At 41.8% G+C, this 27,979-nt stretch overlaps 1 long non-coding RNA gene across 1 annotated transcript; it reads left to right on the top strand.

Moving 5' to 3' along the window:
* The first annotated feature begins 3,958 nt into the window (after positions 1-3,958).
* LOC122690852 lies at positions 3,959-27,979 on the top strand. Its single transcript, XR_006340129.1, has 3 exons — positions 3,959-3,997; positions 6,207-6,257; positions 27,727-27,979. It is a non-coding gene; the product is annotated as an uncharacterized LOC122690852 (long non-coding RNA).

Here is a 27,979-nt window from a genome sequence, read left to right as displayed (position 1 = left end):
CTTCACTTCCCCGCCCCATCTTCTGATTCATAAATGAACCTGGCATCCAGGCCCCAACAGTATGGTTATTTCGAGATTTTAGTCTGCCGTCTTCTTGGTCAGCCAGCTTTCTGAATAAAGTCCTATTCCTTGCCTCGACACTGTGTCTCTCAGATTCGTTGGCCTATTGCGGCAAGCAGAGTGAGCTTGGACTCCATAAGAATCCTAACAGGAGCTTGCATTTATCTTCAGGTGCCTCTGGGAAGTAAATTTTCTACCTGCTCTTCTCAAGGAACTCCTACGTAAGTGATAATTCCAGGACTTCCCTGGTGGTCCCGTGGTTAAGACTCTATGCTTCCAATGCAGGGAGTCCAGGTTCCATCCTTAGTCAGAGAACTAGATCCCACATGCTGCAACTAAACTGAAGATCCTGCCTGCGGCAGCAAAGATCCTGCATATGGCACAGTCAAATAAATAAAGACTTTTTTTTTTATAAGAGAGAATTCCTAAGACTGAAAAAGGATAAGAGGTCTTTTAAAACTCCAAAATGTAAATGTCTTCTCCACAAAACAGAACAAGACTTTAGCCTTCTAAGTGAGCAGACCTAACATATCTCAACTGCTATTTATAAATGAGTTAATTTTATATTGTATCTGATCCATAACTAAAGTTTCATTTTTATTTCTATTTTTAAAATTCATGACTAAAGTTTTAAAATGAAAGTTATGAGATCGCTGGTTATGTCTGTCTATATGTCTATTTGTGTACATTATAGATATATTATTTTTTCTATCTCTGAATGGTATTACCAAAACTAATTTGTAAAAGACCTCTATTTAATTGGCATAAAAGTAAGTGCAAAAATTTTAGTAAAATTCCAGAGGATCAGCACAGTCTTTTGGTAAAGTATAAAATTTTGGGTGTAAAGTATTTGGTTAGTCAAAATAAGAAGACTTGACAGAAAGATGGTCCTGCTGACTGAAAAAGGTGCACAATGTGAGAATTGTGAGTTAAGTTTTATTTGGGGCAAAATGAGGACTGTAGCCCGGGAGACAGCATCCCAGATAGCTTTGAGAAACTATAGTAGTTCCAAAGAGGTAGTGGGAGAAGGTCAATATATATGATTTTGGTGAAAGGGGAGTTCAATGCAAGCAAGCACTTATTTTACAAAAGGTTTTCTGCTAGTCACAAGGAGCTGATGTCACCATGAAGGGATTTAATGCTTTTTTAGATATGAGGAGATGCAAAGATTGGGGTAATCAGATGAGTTCCTGAAAACATCAAACTATGTAAAGATCTGTTCCACCAGCTTCCCTGGAGCATAGCGTGCCTCATTCTCCACACTTAACTCACGTCAAAGTGTGTCAAAGATCGACAGCTGCAGCAGTACAGGATTCAGTCTTTGCAGAGGCAGATGGCTAATGTCCTTGACAAGTGCCAATTTGTAGTTGATAATCCCTTGAGTGATGAATTAAACAAAGAACAAAAGATATTACAAATACTACTTCAAGAACTTCCTTCTCCCATTAAAGACCTTGTTCTCAAATCTAGGATATCATTAGTAACGGAAGACGTGTGTGTGTGTGTGTGTGTGTGTGTGTGTGTGCGCGCGCGCACATGCACGTGCTCATGCGTGTGCGCCTGGGTACTTAGTTGCTCAGTCACGTCTGACTCTTTATGACCCCATGGACTGTAGCCTGTCAGACTCCTCTGTCCACTGAATCTTCCAGGCAAGAATACTGGAGCAGGTTGCCATTTCCTGCTCCAGGGGATCTTCCTGGCTCAGGGATAGAGCCCGAGTCTCCTGCATCTCCTACATCGGCAGGTGGATTCTTTACCACTTGAACCACCTGGGAAGCCCAACATAAAGTAATAATCTTAATTTATTTTTGTCACATGGTAAACATTTTCCCCCAAAGTTAAAGATGAGTGGTTACAAAATAATATTCACTTCATAATCTCCAACCCCTCCAACAGCCTCTCCCACAAATATCATTCAGTTAAAACAACATGTTCAAAGTAAATCTTATAAAAATATGAATTTTTGTAACTTGGGTTCTTCATGGAAGATTTCTTTTTCACATAATAATTTTAAAAACTGTACATTTCACATTAATACCACTGGGCCACCAGGGAAGTCCCCCAAAATGAAAATTCTTACTGAAAAATAGATATTTTTGCTTTCCAAAGATTATTAGTAGTCCAAAGTAACTGAAATAGCTTCTTGGAGCAATCATTTCAACCAAGTGACTTTAATTAATTAATTATATTTTGGTTGCTCTCTGGGTCTTCATTGCTGCTAGTGGGCTTTCTCTAGTTGCGATGAGCAGAGGCTACTCTTCCTGGAGGTGCACTGGCTTCTCCTTGCAGTGACTTCTCTTGTTTAGGAGCACAGGCTCTAGAGCATGGGCTCAGTAGTTGTGACCCAGGGGCTTAGTTGCTCAGTGGCATGTGGAATCTTCCCCAATTACGAAGTGAATATTATTTTGTAACCACTCATCTTCCATGGGCACATGGAACCCTTGGCAAGTGGATTCTTAGCCACCGTACCACCAGGGATGCCCCCAACCTGTTTTTTTTCCTTCAGTCTTTAAGGATGTTATCATTTGTGTTTCAGCAGATACCAAGGTAATTCATGTTTGTGTCAAACTACATTGGAGTCAATGAAACAAGTGAAATCATTCTGACTTTCTTAGTTCCATAGGGGATGAATCTCTAATCACCTTACCCTGGGCAGGGGGAGGGGCATCTGCCTCCTGCCTCATTAATACCTAGATTTACTCCAAGTTCATCTTATCTCTGTTACAAAATTCATCAATAACAAAAATAACTTCTTGTGATATTTTCCTAAGTAAATAAATGCAAATTGGATAAGAGCTTTTAGAAGAAATCTTTAAAAAGAATACTTATGTTTTATGGTATGCCTACTTAAAAATATTTTTCCAAAACTTTTTGGTGACTTGAAACTTTAGGATCTTGCTAAATTAAGTCAAATGAAAGTTTATTGAATATCTAGATTATTCCCAAATAAAATAAGATACTGAAACACTGATTACTGAACATAGGATTCTTTTTACAGAGAAAATGAAGATATTTAGGACTACTGGGAAATATACTTGGTGCCACACTGAGAAAGTTCCTATAAGAAAGCACATGTTTAGGAAGCTATAAATGGTATTTATGAGTTCACCAATTTACAGAATGCTAATGTAAAATTAGCTTACTTCTTAATATAAAATTGTTTACTTTTTAATTTTCACTAGAATTTAAGTATTTTAAAGGTCAAGAATTCTAATTAACACATGCAATTAAAATTACTACAAAGTTGATGAAGAAAACATCTTTACGTGTAAGACCAAAAAAAGGTACAAAGAATGGAAATGGAATTTGTTAAGGGAAAGAAAGTAATTTTGTCCTAAAGCTGGTTATTTCTAAATGAGAAAGAAAATAAAGGATAAACTAAAATGGACATAGAAAGATGTAAAAGGTTTGTTTTTGTGAGAAAAAAAGGAATCTTTAGAAAGGAATTTTAAATGTGGCCAGGACTGACTAAGATGAAAACGAATTTAAGTTAATGAGTAAGCTAATGCAAAATTAAACTTTTTTTTTGCTCTGTTAAGAGGACAAAGTTTTCTTGACTATTTATCTGCTTTTGATAACAGATTGTGAAGTTGTTATTTTTTTAACCTTTTAAGTAATGTGTTGTAACTTCCCGTATTTGCTTCTGAAATATTTTATTGCCATGTTTGCCAAAGAATTGATGCTTTTGAACTGTGGTGTTGGAGAAGACTTTTGAGAATCCCTTGGACTTCAAGGAGATCAAACTAATCAATCCTAAAGGAGATCAGTCCTGAATATTAATTGGAAGGACTGATATTGAAACTGAAGCTCCAGTACTTTGACCACCTGATGTAAACAGCAGACTCATTGGAAGACCCTGATGATGGAAAAGATTGAAGGCAGGAGGAGAAGGGGGCGATAGAGAATGAGATGGTTGGATTGCATCACTGACTCAATGGTGAGTTCAAGCAAACTCTGGGAGATACCGAAGGACAGAGAAACCTGGTGTGCTGCAGTCCATGGGGTTGCAAAGAGTCAGACTGAACTAAATTGAACTGATTGTCACGTTGGTTAAGCAAATAAGCATTGTTTCACAGTGACCTATGATTCAACTTGACCAAGTGTTTTAAAACCCTTTGATATATCCATCAAACTTTCTCAATTAAATTCTAAATGAAATCCCTTTATTATCTAAGTAAGCTTGAGATTTTCAGAGGACCTCTGAAACATCCCAGAGAGATATTAAATTAATTGGCTTATTTGGTACATAAAATTACACAGGAACCATTGTCAAATAAGTGATAACCTTCTTAGGTTATATTGCATGGGTAAATGTTAATAATGTGTGTTCTAAAATTATATGGAATTCCTAAAATCTGTTATATGTTAGTATTAATGTCATCATTCATAATTCTAGTTATTACCTTAAAATGTGTATCACAGAAATAACCAAATTTTCTTTATCAATTACATTAGTCAGATCTTTACCATGCCATTTTAAGTCTTTTGTCATTTACACACAGTTAACATTTTACTCTGATACTTTTGCAAAAATGCTACATCTTCAAGAAGGTTCATAGAAAGGACTTTTTGACAAGAACAAACTGCTGATAAACTTTCAGACCATACCTTTGAGCTGGGTAAGAATTTATAGAACTCTAATGAAGAAATCGATGGCTTCATAAAACTACTAAGCAAAGATCAAGAATTAGTTACATAAAACTGAATGAACTGAGGAATATGATTATAATTTTTGTGGCTTTTTGTCTGAAATATTACTAGTTTTTTAAATCTTTGTTTTCCAGACATAAGGAATCTTCCCTCTCGCGGTAACTAGAACTTGCGGCAATTCGATATGTTTGTAAATAAAGATGAAACATTTATTTATTTATTTTGCTGCACGACTTGCAGGGTCTTTATTTCCTGAAAGTGAAAGTTGCTCAGGCCTGTCCTACTCTTTGCGACCCTATGGACTATACAGTCCATGGAATTCTCCAGGCAAGAATACTGGAGTGGGTAGCCTTTCCTTTCTCCAGGGGATCTTCCCAACCCAGGGATAGAACCCAGGTCTCCTACGTTGCAGGCAGATTCTTTACCAACTGAACCACAGGGAAGCCCAAGAATACTGGAGTGGGTACACTTTCCCTTCTCCAGGTGATCTTCCCAACCCAGGAATCAAACCAGGGTCTCCTGCATTGCAGGAGGACTCTTGACCAACTGAGATATCAGGGAAGCCCTAACCAGAGATCAAACCTGGGTCTGGGCAGTGAAAGTGCCAAGGCCTAACCACTGGACCAGCAGAGAATTCCTAAAACATTTATCTTTTTCTCTCTACCTGATCCCTTCTGGTGGGATCCCTCAAAAATCCCTCCAGAGTGAAGTAAGCCAGAAAGATAAAGACAAATACAGTATACTAATGCATATATATGGAATTTAGAAAGATGGTAACGATAACCCTATATGCAGGACAGAAAAAGAGACACAGATGTACAGAACAGACTTTTGGACTCTGTGGGAGAAGGCGAGGGTGGGATGTTTCGAGAGAACAGCATCGAAACATGTATATTATCAAGGGTGAAACAGATCACCAGCCCAGGTTGGATGCATGAGACAAGTGCTCGGGGCTGGTGCACTGGAAAGACCTAGAGGGATCGGGTAGAGAGGGAGGTGGGAGGGGGGATCGGGATGGGGAATACATGTAAATCCATGGCTGATTCATGTCAATGTATGACAAAAGCCACTACAATATTGTAAAGTAATTAGCCTCCAACTAACAAAAATAAATGGAAAAAAAAATCCCTCCAGAATTTCTTGTGCCGCTACCCTCCACCCTGCCCTGGCACACTCTTATTCTGGTGGTATGGCACAGAAAAGAAAAAGACTCCTGGGAGTCAAAAAAGGAGATTTAATCCCAGTGAAGAGCTTTGGATAGGACCAAACAGGAAGCCTATCCTTCTGTCTGGAGCTCAATACTTTATTTTATAATATATTCATGAGCTAGCTCATTGGAACCCAGACAAGATGGTGTTATGGGGTAAATAATAATTTTGGAAGGCATCCTTTACAACAGCTCAGAAGGTTTATTCTTCAAAGATGTACCATTTGGTCAAAATGTTACTCATGGAAGCCATTGCACGGTTCTCAAGGACATTTTCCTTTACCTGCAGGTCCTTTTGAAATTTGGCAGCTTGATTTTATACAAATGTCTCCCTCTCAAGGTAATCAATATATTCTTGTTATGATTTGTATATTTCACATTGGGTTGAAGCATTCTTCTGCAGACAGTCCACAGCACAATCAGTAGGGAAACTCATTTTCGAAAGGGTGACCTTCTTTTGGGGAGTCCCCTCAGAAATGTGTGTTAGTCACTCAGTCATGTCTGACTCTTTGTGAGCCCACCAGGCTCCTTTGTCCATGGGATTCTCCAGGCAAGAGTACTGGAGTGGGTTGCCATTTCCTCCTCCAGGGGATCTTCCCAACCCAGGGATCGAACCTGGGTCTCCTGCACTGTGGGCAGATTCTTTACCATCTGAGCCACCAGGGAAGCACCCTCTCCCCTCAGAAATACATAGCCATTAAAAAAAAAAAAAAAAAAAGAAATACACAGTGATAGAGGAACTCATTTTACTGGATAAATTGTTTAAGAAAATTTTAAGATTTGGCCAACTGTGGAGCATTTCCATGGTGATTTTCCTTAGTCTTTTGGGTTAATGGAACCAGCTGGAACAATTAAAACCCAGTTGGCTAAAACTGTAGACACTAAGTCCATTCCACTGACCCTCCTCAACCTCAGATCTACACCCTTTGATAGAAACATCATTGATTTCCTTTAGAAATCGTCACAGGGAAACTAATGAGATTGGATGGAGGATTGTATGAACCCATATTATTGAAAGGAAACATATCACATTATTACAAAAGTTTAATTGACAGTGGAGCACATGGTCTCTCACCTTAGGATATAGTTCCAGAAAGAATTCTTCTGGCGATTGAGGGCTTATTGCCTGTGGTGTGTATTTGCTTTTAGTGAGTGCATGCTCAGTCGCTAAGTTGTGTCTGACTCTTTGTGACCCCATGGACTGTAACTGGCCAGGATCCTCTGTCCTTGGAATTTTTCAGGCAAGAATAATGGAGTGGGCTGCCATATTCCCCTGCAGGGGATCTTTCTGACCCAGGGATCGAACTCATGTCTCATGCATTGGCAAGCAGATTCTTTAACACTGAGCAACCCGGGAAGTGCTTAGAGGCAGGTTGAAATGAGGCCGGTGCTCAGAAATGTCAATTGAGAAGACCCCCCCACCCCCACCCCCTCCCCAAACTGCCCCATCTTTGCCCTCTTTCTCCATATCCTTGCTGGATTAACTAGATGTGAATTCTCTGAGCTGAAGACCCCACCTCCTCCCAGGAATGTCACATTATATATAGTTCCAACAAGGCTCCTATGCTTAAACAATAAGAATAGACACCTGATATATGGCAGGAGCAAGGTAGGGAGGCTTCTTGCTGAGTCCAGCATTAACTCTTTAGGTGCTGTTTTCTGGGGGAGATCGGGGGATTCTGGGGTAGCCAGGGCTACATGGGAGCAGTAGGGGAGACCCTCAGGGCAGTGGCTATTTACCACGAAGTCCAGGAAGTATTTAGATATTTTATCAGTATTATGGCCTTGTCAGTCCTGGCCCCAAGATCCTAAAATGCTAAACGTCTCTAATTTAAGAACACTAGCTCCATGTGTCAGTGTGATAACAGCAGGGAAGAGCATGGACTTAAACTTCAGCTAGACCTGTCTTTATGGGCTTCCTTGGTAGCTCAGCTGGTATAGAATTTGCCTGCAATGTATGAGACCCTGGTTTGATTCCTGGGTCGGGAAGATTCCCTGGAGAAGGGATAGACTACCAACTCCAGTATTCTTGGGCTTCCCTGGTAGCTCATAAGAATCTGCCTGCAATGCAGGAGACCTGGGTTCAATCCCTGGGTTGGGAAGATTTCTTAGAGGAGGAGATGGCAACCCACTCCAGTATTCTTGCCTGGAGAATCCCCATGGACAGAGGAGCCTGGAGGGCTAGAGTCCATGGGGTTGCAAAGAGTCACACAACTAATGACTAAGCATAACACAAACCTGTCTTTAATTCTGCCCCTACCAGTTCTACATCTCTTGGAGCCCCTGATTTGCCACGTGTAAAATGAGACAATGCCTGTAGGGTATGAGCCCAGGATTAGCCCAAATAAATATCACTTGTTGGAGATTGTTCCTGGGTGTAGTGTAAACCTTGACAGTTTTTTTTTTTTTCTTCTTTCTTCTTTTTTGTAATGCAATTGCTTGACTTAAGCTTTGATTGTCAGAGACATCCATTTCAGAGGTATCTGCTTCCAAGGTGCCTTTCTCAAATAAACACATTACCGGCCACAGGACTAGGTGAACAGCCAGCCCACCTTCTCCCACTGAGACCCTTTGTTTTAGAGCTCTTGGTTGACATCAGTAACTTTAGATCATTTGGGCTGCTTGCTTTTTTCTCTTCTTACACTTTATCTATTTTTCCACACTCTATTTTCATTTGATTTTTAAATTAATTAATTAATTTGGCAGCACCAGATCTTAGTTGTGGCACTTGAGATCTTTAGTTATGGCCTGTAGGATCTAGTTCCCTGACCAGAGATCGAACCCAGGCTCCCTGCATTGGGAGCACAAAGTCTTAGCCACTGGACCACCTGGGAAGTCCCCTGTCTTCCCACACTTTAAATTCATGCTCTTCTGTTTTGAATTCACCAGTGAAGAGTGGGCCAGTGAAACCCTAGGTGCCCATTCTTTACACCAATAAAAGCAGAAGCCCAGGTTTACCCCCAACCCCTCTGTACTCCCCACCCCCCAACTCCCATCTATATCAGAGACCTCACTGAGTGGCTCCAGCTGTGTTATGTAATTTCTAGGTCTTGTAAATAATAAATCTCTATTTTTTTCCCTCAAAGTTTCCTGATGGTTATTGTTGAAGGGCATCTTGCAATCATAATAAAAACATCAAGGGCCAGTCCAACCACAAACACTGCTTATTGATAGCCTGAGGCCAGCAAAAACACTGGGGATTTAGAAAAGGCAGAGGAACCAGAGATCAAATTGCCAACATCTGTTGGATCACTGAAAAAGCAAGAGAATTCCAAACAAACATCTACTTCTGTTTCATTGGCTATGCTAAAGCCTTTGACTGCATAGATCACAACAAACTATGGGAAATTCTTAAAGAGATGGGAATACCAGACCACCTTACCAGCCTTCTGAGAAACCTGTATGTGGGTTAAGAAGCAAGTTATAACCAGACATGCAACAATGGACTGGTTCACAATTGGGAAAGGAATGCATCAAGGCTATATATGGTCACCCTGCTTATTTAACTTCTATGCGGAGTACATCATGTGAAATGCCAGGCTGGATGAAGCTCAAGCTGGAGTCAAGATTGCTGGGAGAAATATCAACCACCTCAGAAATGCAGATGATATCACCCTCAGGGCAGAAAGCGAAGGATTAAAGAGCTTCTTGATGAGGGTGAAAAAGGAGAGTGAAAAACCTGACTTAAAACTCAACATTCCAAAAATGAAGATCATGGCATCCAGTCCCATCACTTCATGGTAAATAGATGGGGAAAAAATGGAAAAAGTGGCAGATTTTATTTTCTTGGGCCCAAAAGTCACTGCAGATGGTGACTGCAGCCATGAAATTAAAAGATGCTTGCTCCTTGGAAGAAAAGTTATGACAAACCTGACAGAGTATTAAAAATCAGAGACATCACTTTGCCAACAAAGGTCTATATAGTCAAAGCTATGGTTTTTCCAGTAGTCATGTATGGTTGTGAGAGTTGGACCATAAAGAAGGCTGAGCACTGAAGAACTGATACTTTTGAATTATGGTGCTAGAGAAGACTCTTGAGAGTCCCTTGGACTGCAAGGAGATCAAACCAGTCACTCCTAAAGGAAGTCAACCCTGAATGTTCATTGGAAGGACTGATGCTGAAGCTGAAGCTCCAATACTTTGTCCATCTGATGTCCACCTGAAGAGCCAACTCGTTGGAAGAGACCCTGATGTTGGGAAAGATAGAAGGCAGGAGGAGAAGTGGGCAACAGAGGATGCGATGGTTGGATAGCATTACTGACTCAATGGACATGAGTTTGAGTAACTCTGGAAGATAGTGAAGGACAGGGAAGCCTGGTGTGCTGCAGTCCATGGGATTGCAAAGAGTCAGACACGATTTAGCAACTGAACAGCAACAACAAATCTGTGAAGCAAAATAATGCCATGCTTAAGAGCTCAAGCTCTGAAGTCAAGCAGATCCTGTTTAAGTGGCAGGCCAGCCACCTAATAGCCATGACCTTGAGAAAAGCCTTTGCCACTTTGCAAAGTCTCACTTCCCTCAGTCCCCTCTCTCTCTCTTGCTCACTTTGCTCCAAACTCACTGGCTCCCTCTCTGTTTCTGAACACAGTGGGCCCATCAACCTCAGGGCCTTTACACTAGCTGGTTCATCTGCTGGGAATGCTCTCCACCAGTATATCCAGATGGTGCCCACTCTCATCCCCTCTAGGTCTTTGCTCAAAGACTCTCCTTCTCAGGGCAGCCTCTCCTCACTTATTTAAAATTACCACCCCCTCTGCCTAGCATTTCCTTTGTCCTTTCTCTGCTCTATTTTTGACCACAGCACTTATCACCATCTGATGCACCATGTATTTTTGATTTGTACTTTTAAATCTTAAGCATAGTTGATCTGCAGGGTTTTATTAGTTTCTGTTGTACAGCAAGGGAATTCAGTTATATATATATACATATATGTATGTATGTATGTATGTATAAATATCTGGCTTCCCAGGTGGCCCAGATGGTAAAGAATCTGCCTACAGTGCACAAGATCTGGGTTATCCCTGAGTCAAGAAGATCCCCTGGAGAAGGAAATGGAAACCCATGCCAGCATTCTAGCTTGGAGAATTCCATGGACAGAGGAGTCTGGAGTACTATAGTCCATGGGATTGCAAAGATTGTGAGTGACTAACCATATCAATAACCTCAGATATGCAGATGACACCACCCTTATGGCAGAAAGTGAAGAGGAACTAAAAAGCCTCTTGATGAAAGTGAAAGAGGAGAGTGAAAAAGTTGGCTTAAAGCTCAACATTCAGAAAACTAAGATCATAGCATCTGGTCCCATCACTTCATGGGAAATAGATAGGGAAACAGTAGAAACTGTCAGATTTTATTTTTGGGGGCTCCAAAATCACTGCAGATGGTGATTGCAGCCATGAAATTAAAAGACGCTTACTCCTTGGAAGGAAAGTTATGACCAACCTAGATAGCATATTAAAAAGCAGAGACGTTACTTTGCCAACAAAGGTCCATCTAGTCAAGGCTGTGGTTTTTCCAGTGGTCATGTATGGATGTGAGAGTTGGACCGTGAAGAAAGCTGAGTGCCGAAAAATTGATGCTTTTGAACTGTGGTGTTGGAGAAGACTCTTGAGAGTCCCCTGGACTACAAGGAGATCCAACCAGAACATCCTAAAGGAGATCAGTCCCGGGTGTTCATCGGAAGGACTGATGCTGAAGCTGAAACTCTAATATTTTGGCCACCTCATGCAAAGAGTTGACTCATTGGAAAAGACCTGATGCTGGGAGGGATTGGGGGCAGGAAGAGAAGGGGACGACAGACGATGAGATGGCTGGATGGCATCACCGACTCGATGGACATGTGTTTGAGTAAACTCCAGGAGTTGGTGATGGACAGGGATGCCTGGTGTGCTGTGATTCATGAGGTCACAGAGTCAGACACGACTGAGCAACTGAACTGAACTGAACTGAACCAGCTGGCACTAGTGGTAAAGAATCCACTTGCCAAGAAAGGAGACATAAGAGACACAGTTTTGACTCCTGGTTGGGGAAGATACCCTGGAGGAGGGTATGGCAACCCACACCAGTATTCTGCTTGGAGAATCCCATGGAAGGAGGAGTCTTGTGGGCTTGAGTCCAAAGGGTTGCAAAGAATCAGGCACGACTGAAGCAATGTAGCATGCATGCACATACACACACATATATATATTTTCATATTTTTCCCCATTATGGTTTGTCACAGAATATAGAATATAATTTCTTGTGCTATACAGTAGGATCTTGTTTATTTTATATATAGTAGTTTGATATGGCATATCTTTTGCTTTTTACTTATTATTTGTTTCCAAACGTACAGGAATGTAAACACTTTGAGGGCACTGTAAACTCTGTCAGTTTTATCCACAGCTACTGTGTCAGGTGTATAATTTGTTAAGTAAGTGAGTACATGAATTAATAAAACTGACACAGAGGAATGACTGGATAAGCAAAATGTGGTATATCCATAGAGTGAACGTTATTCAGCCTTACAAAGGAACGAAATTATACTCATACTATACCATAGATGAACCTTGAGGACATTATGGTAAGTGAAGTAAAAGGTGAAAGTGAAAGTCACTCAGTTGTGTCCGACTCTCTGCAACCCCATGGACTATACAGCCCATGGAATTCTCCAGGCCAGAATACCAGAGTGGGTTGCCATGCCCTTCTCCAGGGGATCTTCCCAACCCAGGGATCGAACCAAGGTCTCCCACATTACAGGCAGATTCTTTTCCAACTGAGCCACGAGGGAAGCCCTAAGTGAAGTAAGCCAGTCACAAAAGGACAAATGCTGCATGATTGCTCTTATATAATCTATCCAAAGCAGCCAAATTCATAGAGACAGGAAGTGGAAAGGTGGTTGCCAGGGGCTGGGGGGAACTGAGAATGGGGAGGTGTTTTTTTTTTTTTTTCATTTATTTTTATTAGTTGGAGGCTAATTACTTTACAATATTGTAATGGGTTTTGCCATACACTGACATGAATCAGTCATGGATTTACATGTGTTCCCCATCCTGATCCCTGCTCCCACCTCCCTCCCCATCCCATCCCTCTGGGTCTTCCCAGTGCACCAGCCCTGAACACTTGTCTCATGCATCCAACCTGGGCTGGAGATCTGTTTCACACTTGATAATATACATGTTTCAATGCTATTCTCTCAGATCATCCCACCCTCGCCTTCTCCCACAGAGTCCAAAAGTCTGTTCTATACATCTGTGTCTCTTTTTCTGTCCTGCATATAGGGTTGTCATTACAATCTTTTAAAAATTCCATGTGTATGCGTTAGTATACTGTATTGGTCTTTATCTTTCTGGCTTACTTCACTCTGTATAACGGGCTCCAGTTTAATCCATCTCATTAGAACTGATTCAAATGTATTCTTTTTAATGACTGAGTAATATTCCATGGTGTATATGTACCATAACTTTCTTATCCATTCATCTGCTGATGGGCATCTAGGTTGCTTCCATGTCCTGGCTATTATAAACAGTGCTGCGATGAACACTGGGGTGCACATGCCTCTTTCAGATCTGGTTTCCTCGGTGTGTATGCCCAGGAGTAGGATTGCTGGGTCATATGGCAGTTCTATCTCCAGGTTTTAAAGGAATTTCCACACTGTTTTCCATAGCGGCTGTACTAGTTTGCATTCCCACCAACAGTGTAAGAGGGTTCCCTTTTCTCCACACCCTCTCCAGCATTTATTGCTTGTAGACTTCTGGATAGCAGCCATTCTGACTGGGGTCGCAAAGAGTCTGACACGACTGAGCGACTGAACTGAACTGAACTGAATACCTATCTTACTCAAACTCTTCCAGAAAATTGCAGAAGAACAGACAACACTGAAATACAAAGGATCATAAGAGACTACTACCAGCAGCTCTATGTCAATAAAATGGACAACTTGGAAGAAATGGACAAATTCCTAGAAAAGTATAACTTTCCAAAACTGAACCAGAAAGAAATAGAAGATCTTAACAGACTCATCACAAGCACGGAAATCGAAACTGTAATCAGAAATCTTCCAGCAAACAAAAGTCCAGGAACGGATGGCTTCACAGCTGAATTCTACCAAAAATTTAGAAAAGAGCTAACACCTATCTTACTCAAACTCTTCCAGAAAATTGCAGAAGAAGGTAAACTTCCAAACTTATTCTCTGAGGCCACCATCACCCTAATACCAAAACCAGACAAGGATGCCACAAAAAAAGAAAACTACAGGCCAATATCACTGATGAACATAGATGCAAAAATCCTTAACAAAATTCTAGCAAACAGAATCCAACAATATATTAAAAAAATCACACATCATGACCAAGTGGGCTTTATCCCAGGAATGCAAGGATTCTTTAATATCCACAAATCAATCAATGTAATACACCACATTAACAAATTCAAAGATAAAAACCATATGATTATCTCAATAGATGCAGCAAAAGCCTTTGACAAAATTCAACATCCATTTCTGATAAAAACTCTCCAGAATGCAGGAATAGAAGGAACATACCTCAACATAATAAAAGCTATATATGACAAACCCACAGCAAGCATTACCCTCAATGGTGAAAAATTGAAAGTATTTCCCCTAAAATCAGGAACAAGACAAGGGTGTCCACTCTCACCACTACTCTTCAACATAGTTTTGGAAGTGTTGGCCACAGCAATCAGAGCAGAAAAAGAAATAAAAGGAATCCAGATAGGAAAAGAAGAAGTGAAACTCTCACTGTTTGCAGATGACATGATCCTCTATATAGAAAACCCTAAAGACTCTATCAGAAAATTACTAGAGCTAATCAACGAATATAGTAAAGTTGCAGGATATAAAATTAACACACAGAAATCCCTTGCATTCCTATACACTAACAAGGAGAAAACAGAAAGAGAAATTAAGGAAACAATACCATTCACCATTGCAACAAAAAGAATAAAATACTTAGGAGTATATCTACCTAAAGAAACAAAAGACCTATACATAGAAAACTATAAAACACTGATGAAAGAAATCAAAGAGGACACAAACAGGGAGAAATATACCATGTTCATGGATTGGAAGAATCAATACTGTCAAAATGAGTATACTACCCAAAGCAATCTATAGATTCAATGCAATCCCTATCAAGCGACCAACGGTATTTTTCAGAGAACTAGAACAAATAATTTCACAATTTGTATGGAAATACAAAAAACCTCGAATAGCCAAAGTAATCTTGAGAAAGAAGAATGGAACTGGAGGAATCAACCCGCCTGACTTCAGGCTCTACTACAAAGCCGCAGTCATCAATACAGTATGGTACTGGCACAGAGACAGAAATATAGATCAATGGAACAGAATTGAAAGCCCAGAGATAAATCTACATACCTATGGACACCTTATCTTCGACAAAGGAGGCAAGGATATACAATGGAAAAAAGACAACCTCTTTAACAAGTGGTGCTGGGAAAACTGGTCAACCACTTATAAAAGAATGAAACTAGAACACTTTCTAACACCATACACAAAAATAAACTCGAAATGGATTAAAGATCTAAATGTAAGACCAGAAACTATAAAACTCCTAGAGGAGAACATAGGCAAAACACTCTCCGACATAAATCACAGCAAGATCCTCTATGACCCACCTCCCAGAATATTGGAAATAAAAGCAAAAATAAACAAATGTGATCTAATTAAACTTAAAAGCTTTTGTACAACAAAGGAAACTATAAGCAAGCTGAAAAGACAGCCTTCAGAATGGGAGAAAATAATAGCAAACGAAGCAACAGACAAAGGATTAATCTCAAAAATATACAAGCAACTCCTGCAGCTCAATTCCAGAAAAATAAATGACCCAATCAAAAAATGGGCCAAAGAACTAAACAGACATTTCTCCAAAGAAGACATACAGATGGCTAACAAACACATGAAAAGATGCTCAACATCACTCATTATCAGAGAAATGCAAATCAAAACCACAATGAGGTACCACTACACGCCAGTCAGAATGGCTGCTATCCAGAAGTCTACAAGCAATAAATGCTGGAGAGGGTGTGGAGAAAAGGGAACCCTCTTACACTGTTGGTGGGAATGCAAACTAGTACAGCCGCTATGGAGAACAGTGTGGAAATCCTTAAAAAACTGGAACTAGAACTGCCATATGACCCAGCAATCCCACTTCTGGGCATACACACCGAGGAAACTGGATCTGAAAGAGACACGTGCACCCCAATGTTCATCACAGTACTGTTTATAGTAGCCAGGACATGGAAGCAACCTAGATGCCCATCAGCAGACGAATGGATAAGGAAGCTGTGATACATATACACCATGGAATATTACTCAGCCATTGAAAAGAATTCATTTGAACCAGTCTAATGAGATGGATGAAACTGGAGCCCATTATGCAGAGTGAAGTAAGCCAGAAAGATAAAGACCAATACAGTATACTAATGCATATATATGGAATTTAGAAAGATGGTAACGATAACCCTATATGCAGGACAGAAAAAGAGACACAGATGTACAGAACAGACTTTTGGACTCTGTGGGAGAAGGCGAGGGTGGGATGTTTCGAGAGAACAGCATAAAAACATGTATATTATCTATGGTGAAACAGATCACCAGCCCAGGTTGGATGCATGAGACAAGTGCTCGGAGCTGGTGCACTGGGAAGACCCAGAGGGATCAGGTGGAGAGGGAGGTGGCAGGGCGGATCGGGATGGGGTATACATGTAAGTCCATGGCTGATTCATGTCAATGTATGGCAAAAACCACTACAATATTGTAAAGTAATTAGCCTCCAACTAATAAAAATAAATAGAAACACACACGCACACACACACACACACACAAAGCATCCCATACCTTTCAGTTATTTCTTGTCTGTTAATTATTATCTACCCCATCTCCCTCCTTCAACACACATAAATGTCAACTCTGCAAATGTAAGTACCTTTCCCTGTTTGTTCCCTGTGGTATTCTCAGCACCTAGAGCAGAGCCTAGTATGTAGCAGATGTTTGATAAATAATTTGTTGAATGGTCTGTGAGGCAGGTATTTTTATTACCCCACTTTACAGGTGAGGAAACTGAGGCTGTGAGGTGGAAAATCACTTGACCAAGGTCACATAGTAGAGAAAGTGTCAGCGCTGGATTTATTGAAGAAACACATTCATTCAGGATAAAGATTTGGTATATACGTACAACGGAATATTATTCCACCATAGAAAGAAGGAAATAATGCCATTTACAGAAACAGGGATGGACCTAGAGATTATCATTCTAAGTTGAGTAAGTCAGACAGAGAAAGACAAAACCATATGATATCACTTATAAGTGGAATCTAAAATATGACCACAAATGAACTTACTACAAAACAGAAATAAATTCACAGACACAGAGAACAGACTTGTGGTTACCAAAGAAAGGAAGGTGGGGGAGGAAAGTAGAGGGAGTTTGGGATTAACAGATGCAAACTATTATATATGGAATGGATAAACAACAAAGCCCTCCTGAATAGTACAGGGAATTACATTCAATATTCTTTGATAAGCTATAATTGAAAAGAATGTATGCATATGTATAACTGAATCACTTTGAAGTACAGAAGAAATTAACACAACATTGTAAATCAACTACACTTGAATAAAATAGATTTTAAAAATGCAAAAACAAAACAAAACGCCCCTGCATTCATGCAGCAAATGTTTATTGAGCACCTACTGTATGCCAGCTGCCATTCTGGGAGCTGGGGATAGAACTCCCATTGAATGAAGGGAGCCCCAAACCAGAGTGTCAGACCCCAGAGCCTATTTGTGGACATTAATGTTGTGCATTTAGGGAAACTGAGGCCAGACAATGGAAGGAAGGCACAGGGTCCCAGCCAGGGGACAGATGCTCCATGTCAGAAGTGCCCTGCAGGAGCTGTTCTGGTTGTAGGATGAGCTGGAAAGCTGTCCTGGGTCTGCAGGTCCAGAGCCACAGGAGGCAGTGGCGAGGTGGGCGAGAAGTGCTGTACCAGCCACGTCAGGTAGACAAAGAGCTCAGTCCGGGCCAGAGACTCTCTGGGGCATACTCAGCACCCAAGGGGAGCAGGGAGTCTGAGATCAGAGATGAGGAGGGAGAGACAGAGAGAAGGGCGTGGGAAGGACAGATTAGAGATAACAGGAGACCTGGAGAGAGAGACAGGTCAGAGATGACCTCTGAGCCACTGTCCGAGCCACTGACAGTTTAAGACTGGGATTTCAGTTCAGAAATCTTTCCTGATTTCGCCCGTGAACATTGAAACTTCATTCTCCCATAAGCCAAGATGTCACATACTCTCGTCTACCTGTGAAGGCAGGTACGTCCTAGGTGATCAACTCAATGAGTGTGGACAGCTCCATCTGAGAAGCAAAGTTGCCCCTGGGTTTGTGGAGAAGATAGACTGAGGCATTTCAGTATCTTCCCTGAGATACTGGGAAAGTGAGGTCCTGGGACTTTCAAAAACCCCAGGAATCAACCATGTTTCAAATACACCAAAAAATCAGGTGGGAAAATGATGGATTAGCCCTGCTTAAGGTCATCCTTGGGTCTGCATCCTTTTGTCTTTCAGTAGCAGCCCACAGAATCAGGCAATAACTGCTTCTGTAAAAACAATAATTTTTTTTTATTTATCTGTTTTTGGCTGTGCTGGGTCTTTGTTACTGGGCAGGCTTTCTCTAGTTGCAGTGAGAGGAGGCTACTCTCCAGTTGAGGTGCTCAGGCTTCTCATCACGGAGGCTTCTCTTGTTGCAGAGCAGGGACTCTATGGTGCATGGGCTTCAGTAGCTGCACCCCGGGGGCTCAGTAGTTGTGGCTTCTGGGCTCTGGAACACAGGTTAAATAGTTGTGGCACATGGGCTTAGCTGCTCCTTGGCATATGGAATCTTCCCGGACTAGGGCTTGAAGCTGTGTCTCCTGCATTGGCAGGCAGAATCTTTACCACTGAGCCATCAGGGAAGCCCAGGTGTAGCCTCTTTTATTGAACTGTAGTTGGTTTACGGTTTGTGTTAGTTTCAGCTGTACAGAACAGTGAAAGCAGTAGCTTCTTCAATGAATGCATGTGACCCAGGAATTTGCTCCTAGAGACTGCTCCTTCAGTAACACTCTGGGGATGCTGGAGACCCACGTAGAACAGTGTACACTGCAGCAAAGAGAAACACTTGAAACATCATGTTGATGTTTGGCAGAAATCAAACCAATACTGTAAAGCAATTATCCTTCAGTTAAAAATAATTTTAAAAAGAGCAAACTAAAAAAAACCAAAACCTTGAAACAATCCACATCAGTATGGGAATGAGTGAATAAATTATGGTGTCTCAACGAAAGAAGCCACACAAACATTAAGAAGAAAGAGTTAGAACTCTGCATGCTGTAAAGGTACAATATCCAAGATGGATGGCTAAATAAAGGTCCACAACGGGATGCTAAGAGCACTTATTTTTGTCAAACTATACATAGATTCATATTTATATGTGCATTTGAATAAACAAAATTTGAAGGATGTGTAAGAAATCATTAGCCATGCTTATCACTAAGTTTATAGCTTGTGATCTAGGAATAGGATGGGGAGGAGGACTTTATTTTCATTCTATTATTAATTCATAATTAATTAATTAGACCATGCCTCATGGCTTACAGAATCTTAGTTTCCAGACCAGGGATCCCAGAACCTGGGCCCTGGCAGTGAAGATGCCAAGTCCTTACCACTGGACTGCCAGGGGAACTGCCATACTTTCACTTTATATACTCTCGTTCTGCAGGATTAATTTTTTATTAAGTGTTTGCTTTACCCTCATAGCTCAGTTGGTAAAGAACCCACCTGCAATGCAGGAGACCCTGGTTCGATCTGCTCAATTGAAGATCTGATGGAGAAGGGATAGACTACCCACTCCAGTATTCTTGGGCTTCCCTTGTGGCTCAGCTGGTAAAGAATATGCCTGCAATGTGGGAGACCTGGGTTTGATCCCTGGGTTGGGATCCCAGGGATCCATGGAGAAGGGAAAGGCTACCCACTCCAGTATTCTTGCCTGGAGAATTCCATGGACAGTATAGGCCATGGGGTCCCAAAGAGTCGGACACTACTGAGCAACTTTCACTTTACTTTACATATGTTGTAGCCACATGTTCCAGGAAACAAACTCACTCAGAAGGACAGTGCAGATAGTGGAGTGCAGTTTATTACAGTGGCGGGCCCAAGGCAGAGTCTCCTCTTAGCCAAGGACCCCAACCAGTTTTTGTGAAAATCTTATATACCCTAAGTGTACTTGCTCAAACCCACCTCCCCAAATTCCTTGAAACTAGTCTGGACAAGGTAAAAGAGAGATACGATCAAAGTTAACCCATGATTCATGTGTCACAAGACTAGATAAACAGTGGGCATGTATCAATAGGACTGTGGTCATATCCTGATAAACATAATGGAATTTACGACTTTGTTCTGTTACAGAGATAATTAGCATTTTCTTTTAGGCAATGGAGAGTCCAAGTACCAGTCCTGAGGCTCTTTTATCTGGGGGTCTGGTTTCCCATTGGTCTGCCACTTCTATAGACACCGGGCACAAAGTTCAGAGTCCACTGGGAGGGTGACCATGCGTGTAGCCTTATGTTCGCAGCCTGGCCTGAGACGGAGTCCAGCTCTGTCTGTTTCCTCCTTCACATGTATAATTAAAAAGTAGTTTAAATAAAATGATTAGCCAGTGTTCACTGTTGTACCCGGATCGCGGAATCCCACCAAACACCACAGGAGCCGCAGATCGATGCAAGAGCAGTGAGGAACTTTATTACAAGCTCGAGCAGGGACTCCCTCCACACAACCTAATGGCCATGTGGAGAGAGCCCCCAAGTGATGGCGACGATCTATTTTTATACTGTATAGTGGGGAAAACGGGAAGCTTAAGGGGATTGGTTAATTCTTTAACTAAGGATGTCTTGTTAGCTACTGATTGGTGGGTTAGAGTAAGGAGGTGAGGGGCTTCCTGTCTTCCCCTGATTGGCTCGTTGAGTTTCATTGTCTTAAAGTTTTGTTTTCTCTCCTCGGGAGGGGGTTTTACTCAAAATGGCGGTGCTATGTTAAAATGGAGTTGTTTGGGTTTCACATTTCACATTCACAAAGCTGTCTAATTTTTAGATAACTCTAACAAAACTGATAATTTTAAAAGCATTTTCTATTTTGAATTAAATGTGCTGTTTATTTTACCTAGACGTTCGTGGTTTATGTTTAATTAGTTTTTAAATTATTATTATTTAGCAAATGGAAAAAAAAAAAACACACACACAAAAACCTTTCAGGTGTTTTCCATAGGCTTGGCACAATCTATAGTTCCTGAGTGAGAACTGACCTCAGGGATTAACTGTGGCTAGGGTATGTCTGTGCTTCCCATCTACCCTGAGCCTGGTCTCCAGCATGTGTTTTCCAAACCAATGAGAAATGGAGTACTTTCTTGCCAAATTGGCAAACAATGATGTCACAGTTATCAGCGATTCCGTCCCTCCAAATGTGAACTTCTGAGCCCTGAGGAGACCCAGGAAGGAACAATACCAGCGATCCCACAGTCATTAGGCTGCAGCCACTCCCTATGGTAAACTCTGAGGAACTCAGGATGTGAATAAACACAAGATACGGCCCCTGAGAGGGAGATACATATGAAAGGAATGATTTCAGTGAGCCCAGACTCTTGCATTTTCCCATACAAAGAAAAGCCGCTAAATTCCTTAACCTGGGATATCTGGTTTCCTTTAATTAACAATAATCTCTTACTGTTCAGGGTACCTGCCCTTTGTTGTAAAACTTCTATATAATCCGGCTTTTCCCCTCGCTTCCTAGGAGCAATTCTCTGGGTTATTTGAGATGCTGTCTCTCGGGCTTAAATCCTAAAAATTTCTGCCAAATAAAACATAACTCTCAACTTTTAGGTTGTGTTTATATATATATATATATATATATATATATATATATATATATATATATATATATATGTATGTATGTATATATACATATATATATTTTTTAAGTTGACACCAGCAATCACAAAGTCACTGGCTAGTGTCAGAGAGGGAGGTGCAGAGAGGTAAGGGATTCTCCCTGGAGTCACACAGCAGCCCCTGGCCTGGACAAAGTCATGGACACTGACCTGCAGAGAAGGGCAGAAGCGTAGGACTCTTCTGAAAAGCTCTGTTGGCAGCCAGAAACCTCTCGGGCTGGAAGGAGGAGGGATCCTGGAACTGGTCAGGGTTGTGGAGAATGGAGTGGAGCAGTGGGAACACCGTGGTGCCCTGAGAATGGAGTCTGCTAGATGTCCATGGTAAGCAACCAGAGGTGGGCTTCTCACACGTTGACCCCAAATCCCTGGTCTACTCAGCCCTGGGGAACAGCAGGGTGGGGAGACTGCAGACTTTGTGGTCTGTGGAGCCCGAAACCAAGGTCACAGGTGCGAGACTTTACACCAAGACCATAGATGTGGAGTCCTGCCCCAGGCTCATCTCTGATGAGCTTGGGAACTGACTGAACCCTGTTGTAATTGTTGCCAAAAGCCCTCCTGATCCTTACCGGCCAGCTTCCTGACTCCATATTAGGTAAAATGCCCACCCCTGTTCTCATCCTATGGCGCCCTAACCAATCACTTAATGCCACCCTTCCAGCAGGAGTTTTCTTTATCTTGAGGCTATAAAAACTGGCTAATAGCCCATGAAAGGCATTGACTCTTCCCTTGAGCTGACCCACTGTTCTAAGAGTTGGCTCGCCCTGTCTGTCAGAAGGATGGTCCGCTGTGCTTGCAGTGCTCGCATTATCTCTGTTCTTTGTCCTTAATAAACTCACTCCTTTCTGAAATGCTCTGTGTCTGGGCAGTCTTTTCCAACCTGCCATCAGACTGCTACAACAGAGTCAGCAGACCTGGGCTCAAATCCTAGCTCTGTCACTTCCCAGCCAGAAGACCCAGCAAACGACTTCTCTCTGAACTTCAGTATCTCCATCTCAAGACAGGCCTAAGAATAGCATCTGTTCACAAGAGTCCATAAAATAGTGAGAAATCAGTTGGCACATGCTAAACCTTCAATAAATGACTGTTATTACTCAGGGCTATCACATGGACTGGGCTACCCTGGTAGCTCAGTGGAAAAGAATCTGCCTGCCAAAGCAGGAGACATGGGTTTGATCCCTGGATGGGGAAGATCCCCTGGGGAAGGAAATGGCGTCTCATTCCTGTACCTGTACTCTTGCCTGGAAAATCCCACAGACAGAAGAGCCTGGTGGGCCACAGTCAATGGGGTTGCAAAAGAACCGGATGCAACTTAGCAATGACTAAACAACAACAATCACATGAGCTATCATCACAGCAGGACTGAAATCCCAGAAGGGTCCTTTTTCTTCATACCATGCAATCTACAGCCCACTTGCTTGGAGATTTTTTTTTTTTTTTTTTTTTATCACAAGGATGCACCATAGAAGCTGATGTACCTGTAAGCTGGTATTACTTACATGGTTTCTGACCACAAAACAGATTTCAGCTCTTGGTGAGAACACTCACCTGTTTCAGATTATATTTAGCTGTTCTGATGGCTTTTGAGCAATGTCATAGATTTCTTAGCCTCTCCACCCAAGAGTACATGTGTCATTAATTCATGGAAACAAGTAAACATCCCAGTCAACACTAAGGACATTCGGGAACTTTCAGGCCATTGAGAAACAAGGTTCAGGCACTCCCCTGGCAGCCTCTCTCCTCCTTAGCACTACTCACCACTTGTTATTGAAGGGGGAAGAAAGTCTCCACTCCACACATAAAAAGTGGTGTATGCAGGTAGATCTATCCTCAGATTTAGGAAGATTTGTTTTCAGGAATAGTTTTATTTATTTAAAGATTTTTTTTTAAGTCTATGTTTGAATTTTTAAAGTCTATTGAATTTGTTACATTACTGCTTCTATTTAAAATTTTTTTTTATTTATTGTTTTTGGCTGTGCTGGGTTTTCGTTGCTGCCTGTGGGCATTCTCTAGGTGGGGAGAGTGAGGGCTATTCTCTAGCTGCAGTGCAAGGGCTTCTCATTGCAATGTCTTCTCTTGTTTGCAGAGCACAGGCTCTATCTAGGGAATGCGGGCTTCAGTAATTGTGGCTCCCAGGCTCTAGAGCACTGGCTTAATAGTTGTAGTGTATAGGCTTAGTTGCTCCAAGGTATGTGGGATCTTCCTGGACCAAGGATCGAAGCCCATGTCTCCTGCATTGGCAGGCAGATTCTTTACCACTGAGCCACCAGGGAAGCCACTATTGCTTCTATTTTGTTTTGGCTTTTTTTTTGGCCACAAGGCATGTGAGATCTTAACTCTCTGACCAGGGATTCAGCCTGCACCCTATGCACTGAAAGGTGAAGTCTTAACCAATGGACTGTCAGGGAAACCCCTACTTATTTATTTTAACACTTATTAGTGATAGCTTGTGGCCCTAAAATAGAAAAGGTGAAGGAGGCACTGATTTCTGATTTGATGTCCAACTCCCTCAGAAGTGTCTGACTCTTTGTGACCTTATGGACTGCAGCCCACCAGACTATGCTGCCCACGAAATTTCCCAGGCAAGAATAATGGCATGGGTTGCCATTTCTTCCTCCAGGGGATCTTCCCAACCCAGGGATCGAACCCAAGTCTCCCGCATTGGCAGGCAGATTCTGTACCACTGAGTCACCTGGGAACTCTATGATTTCTGACCACCCCAGTTTTTAAAACTCTATTTTCTAATACAAGAAGGAAGTGAAGAGAAACATTTATTGATATTACCATCTATAAAAAAGTGCTTAGCATTTCCTTATTGTTACCATGTTTTAGACTCTATTTTAAATACTTTACTTATACCCTACTTAATATCATAAAAACTCCAAGAAGCATATACTATTGTCCTCACTTTTACACACAAAAAATAATTCAGGCTTGACTATATTATGCAACTGTTCCAGTGTTATGAAGATTCTGAGTCATGGCCAGGGTTCAGATGCAGGCACCTGGCTCTGAACTATTGTAATACATGACAGAAACCACAAGTTAAGTAGGTTATACATAAAGGTGTTTAGTTCCTAGAACAATATTTTGAAATAATTTGTTATCCATGTGTGACGAATAAAGCAACTGAGACTTAAAGCAATTTAATAACATGGTACGTTGAACACAGATAATTGATTTTCGAACAAGACCCAGTCTAGCTTGAACATAATGGTCTATACCTCCCTGTGCCCAATTTTCCTAAAGCAAATTTCTCCTTCTAAGCAGTACAGTAATTGCAATGCTTAAAAATAATAAAATCGAAAGAATCATTGAAGCCATTAAATCCTAATTTTATCTAATTGTTTTACTATTGACCTCGTAAAATTTTTACTAGAATGTTAATGAAGTTTAAGCTTTTGACTGTGTGGATCACAATAAACTGTGGAAAATTCTGAAGGAGATGGGAATATCAGACCACCTGACCTGCCTCTTGAGAAACCTGTATGCAGGTCAGGAAGCAACAGTTAGAACTGGACATGGAACAACAGACTGATTCCAAATAGGAAAAGGAGTACTTCAAGGCTATATATTGTCACCCTGCTTATTTAACGTATATGCAGAGTACATCATGAGAAACACTGGGCTGGAGGAGGCACAAGCTGGAATCAAGATTGCCAGGAGAAATATCAATAACCTCAGATATGCAGATGACACCACCCTTATGGCAGAAAGTGAAGAAGAACTAAAGGGTCTCTTGATGAAAGTGAAAGAGGAGAGTGAAAAAGTTGGCTTAAAGCTTAACATTCAGAAAACTAAGATCATGGCATCTGGTCCCATCACTTCATGGCAAATAGATGGGGAAACAGTGGAAACAGTGAGAGACTTTATTTTTTGGGGCTGCAAAATCACCACAGATGGTGACTGCAGTCATGAAATTAAAAGACGCTTACTCCTTGGAAGGAAAGTTATGACCAACCTAGACAGCATATTAAAAAGCAGAGACGTTACTTTGCCAACAAAGGTCCATCTGGTCAAGACTACGGTTTTTCCAGTGGTCATGTATAGATGGATGTGGGTGCTGGACTAAAAAGAAAGCTGAGTGCCGAAAAATTGATGCTTTTGAACTGTGGTATTGGAGAAGACTCTTGAGAGTCCCTTGGACTGCAAGGAGATCCAACCAGTCCATCCTAAAGGAGATCAGTCCTGGGTGTTCATTGGAAGGACTGATATTGAAGCTGAAACTACAATACTTGGGTCACCTGATGTGAAGAGCTGACTCATTTGAAAAGACCCTGATTCTGGGAAAGATTGAGGGCAGGAGGAGAAGTGGACAACAGAGGTGAGACGGTTGGATGGCATCACCAACTCTAAGGACATGGGTTTGGGTGTACTCCGGGAATTGGTGATGGACAGAGAGGCCTGGTGTGCTGTGGTTCATGGGGTCGCAAAGAGTCAGACACAACTGAGCGACTGAACTGAACTAATGAAGTTTGCTTTTGTGCCTTAGTTCTTTTAGTTCTTTGTCATTTTTCATTTTCTTTTTTAACCCTCAGACAGATGGGATAATTATTAGGGACATATAACCGTCCCTGGTGGTTCGGCGGCAAGGAATCTGCCTGTCAAGCAGGAGACTTGGGTTCGACCTCTGGGTTGGGACTATCTGCTGGAGAAGAAAATGGCAACCCATTCCAGTATTCTTGCCTGGGAAATCTCGCAGACAGGGAGGCCTGATGTGCTGTGGTTCATGGGGTCACAAAAGAGTCAGACACAACTTAGCGACTAAACAAACCAAACCAAACCAAACCAAACCAAAACAAATAACCATAGAAGAGAAGCAGGGATAAAGAGTTTAAATAAATGGGTGGCTGGATATGGATGTGGATGGAGCTAGGCTCACTCAGGCTGGGATGTAGGATGGAGCTGTAAATGGGAAGGAAAGGAGGTTGGCAGGGATCTGGGGCCAGGGTTAGCTCTCCCCAGAACTGTCACATTCCTTTGAGGAAGTCTGAGAATATCCAGATAAAACTTTGCTTTTCACATCACTGGGGAGTTTTCTCTGTCAGGAAAGGAGGAGAAAACATGCTTTATCTGATGGTTGTTAGTTCATCTCCACATACTTAGAGAAGGTTGGACCTCCCCTGGTGTCCTGCCCCATGTAGTGGACACTATGGTGGCTGCCCACACCTCCTTTGGGACTGAGGCATTTAATTCTAGCTCCTGGGAACGTCTGCTGCTAACAGCTCAGACCTGATCCCTTTCCAAGAATTGCCTTTGACAAAGGGAGCTTACCTTGCCCTGGTCAGACCCCCTCCCCACAGAAATCTGTGACCAACCACTGTTGATGCAAGAGTATGAAGCCAGCCCCTTGCTCTTGTTTGGGACAGCTCTGTGGGCACCAGAGTCCCAGAGCCCCAGGTGGGACCGACCGGGGCCTCCATGCAGCCATTTCACAGTCCACTACCACCTGCTCCCCATCCTGCAACCTCAGCTTCCCCAGGGGGGATCACTCCCTGGAGGCTTCCCTGGTGAAACTCTTGCATGCATATCTCCATCTCGCCGTCTATTTTTCGGAAACCAACTTCAGACACGCTGTGCTCACAACAGTGAAACTGTGTACAAGCCCCTGGTGTCCTTGTCTTTCGAAGTAAAATACTGACTCAAGAGTTAATGATTGGGAAAAGTGAAGATGTAGAAACAAAGAAGAGCTGTTGGGCTAAGGAACTGTAGCAATTTAGATGGTAACTCAGCCATGTAAGAGAGTCACCAAACTCCCAGTTCTCTGAAAGATATAGATAAAGCCTAACACACATTCGTAAGTTGTTTTTGTTTTTACAGGAAGAAGATCCCCCACCACCAACCCAAATAAAAAAGAAGACCCACTGAGCAGATGAAAACTGCTGACCACAAGAACATGGACCCTAGACTGGTTGAAACCAGAAGGTTGATGATGCTTGAAACTTCACCTTGATGCCAACCAATCCAAGAACTGTCCACGAATTGATCACATCCTGCTCCCTAAACACTATAAAACTCCTTACTACCCCTTCCAGGGTGGGCCACACAGTCTTCAGGGCATTAGCTCACTGTG

Source organism: Cervus elaphus, chromosome 4 (assembly GCF_910594005.1).
Source record: "Cervus elaphus chromosome 4, mCerEla1.1, whole genome shotgun sequence".
In the NCBI taxonomy this organism is placed as follows: Eukaryota; Metazoa; Chordata; class Mammalia; order Artiodactyla; family Cervidae; genus Cervus; species Cervus elaphus.
This window is presented reverse-complemented; position numbering and strand designations above follow the sequence as displayed.